Source organism: Stigmatopora nigra, chromosome 13, assembly GCF_051989575.1.
Source record: "Stigmatopora nigra isolate UIUO_SnigA chromosome 13, RoL_Snig_1.1, whole genome shotgun sequence".
In the NCBI taxonomy this organism is placed as follows: domain Eukaryota; kingdom Metazoa; phylum Chordata; class Actinopteri; order Syngnathiformes; family Syngnathidae; genus Stigmatopora; species Stigmatopora nigra.
Window position 1 is genome coordinate 11,376,568 of NC_135520.1, and position 1,292 is coordinate 11,377,859.

Consider the following 1,292-nt stretch of genomic DNA (forward strand, 5'->3'; position numbering starts at 1 on the left):
CGGATTTTTTTCCCAGATATGTAGGTGGGAGGGTCTGCCGTTCACTGCCTCAAATCGTGTGCATCCCTGTGCTGTTGGAATGATTCTCATGTATGTTTCTACCAGGCTCAGGCTTTCAGGCCATGGATTTCCCGTGTCTTCCATGGTTTGTCTGAGTCTCACTGCTCCCGTCAATTGGGTCTTTGTACTTTTAAATAGGCATTTTGAAGAGACTCTATCGGCTTACGGCCATACTACCCTGAATACGCCCGATCTCGTCCGATCTCGGAAGCTAAGCAGGGTCGGGCCTGGTTAGTACTTGGATGGGAGACCGCCTGGGAATACCAGGTGCTGTAAGCTTTTTGTTTTGGTCGATATAAATCAAGGAGAGAAAGCGCACTCACATTCAGTCGTTGAATAATCGACCAAGCATGTTTTTGGAATGTGTGAGGAAACCAGGGCAGACGGCAAAACTCATGCAAAGATGGGTAGAACACCCTCTCATCGATTGCCTCTGCCCAAAAATAGGTGCTTCCTCAGGGCTGCCAGGGTTGACCGCACTGCCAGCACCTCCCAAAACACCCACCTCTGAGCTGACCACTTTTCTTATGCTGCCGGTCGAAACATTTTTCTTTTAAATAGTTCATTTCCCTGTTGGTAGCCAGCCATTATACCTTGCACGTGTTCTACATTGGTCGCCAAAGAGGGGCGACTTTGATGATTGCCCTGGGAGACTGCGTGCAGGATTGTTGTATGTCAAATTAGGTCTTTAACCGTTTAAATCGGTATTTTAAAATCACCCCCTCGGCTTACGGCCATACTACCCTGAAAACGCCCGATCTCGTCCGATCTCGGAAGCTAAGCAGGGTCGGGCCTGGTTAGTACTTGGATGGGAGACCGCCTGGGAATACCAGGTGCTGTAAGCTTTTTGTTTTTTTGGGTCGGTGTAATTGAAAGAAAGAAAGCGCACACATTCAATCGTTTAATAATCGACTGATATTTCTGAAAAACAACTTAAGGAGCAGATCCACATCCACACAATCCACATGCTCCTCGCGGCTAATTTCATGTCTGCTAGTTGGTCAGCACATTTGGTATGAACGTTCCCACTTTGGGTCGGACTAGTGCTTCTTCTTCATACTGTAGGTTGAGCGCCCAGGCTCCTGGCACCCCCGTTGCTCCGTTTCCTGTTGAGAAGCAGTCTCCTTCTACTTTGTCATCTTATCTTACAATCTTATCTTACACAAGGCATCATTGGAAATAGTGCTGAGTCATCTTGCACCGGACCCAGTTCTCACTCTCATCCTATTGCT

General features: G+C 47.8%; 2 non-coding genes across 2 annotated transcripts; both read left to right on the forward strand.

Annotated features, from left to right (window-relative positions):
* The first annotated feature begins 220 nt into the window (after positions 1-220).
* Positions 221-339, forward strand: LOC144206956 (5S ribosomal RNA). Its single transcript, XR_013328515.1, has one exon. It is a non-coding gene; the product is annotated as a 5S ribosomal RNA (ribosomal RNA).
* A 447-nt stretch (positions 340-786) lies between these two features.
* On the forward strand, positions 787-905 carry LOC144206907 (5S ribosomal RNA). The gene has a single exon (XR_013328470.1). It is a non-coding gene; the product is annotated as a 5S ribosomal RNA (ribosomal RNA).
* Positions 906-1,292: the final 387 nt, after the last annotated feature.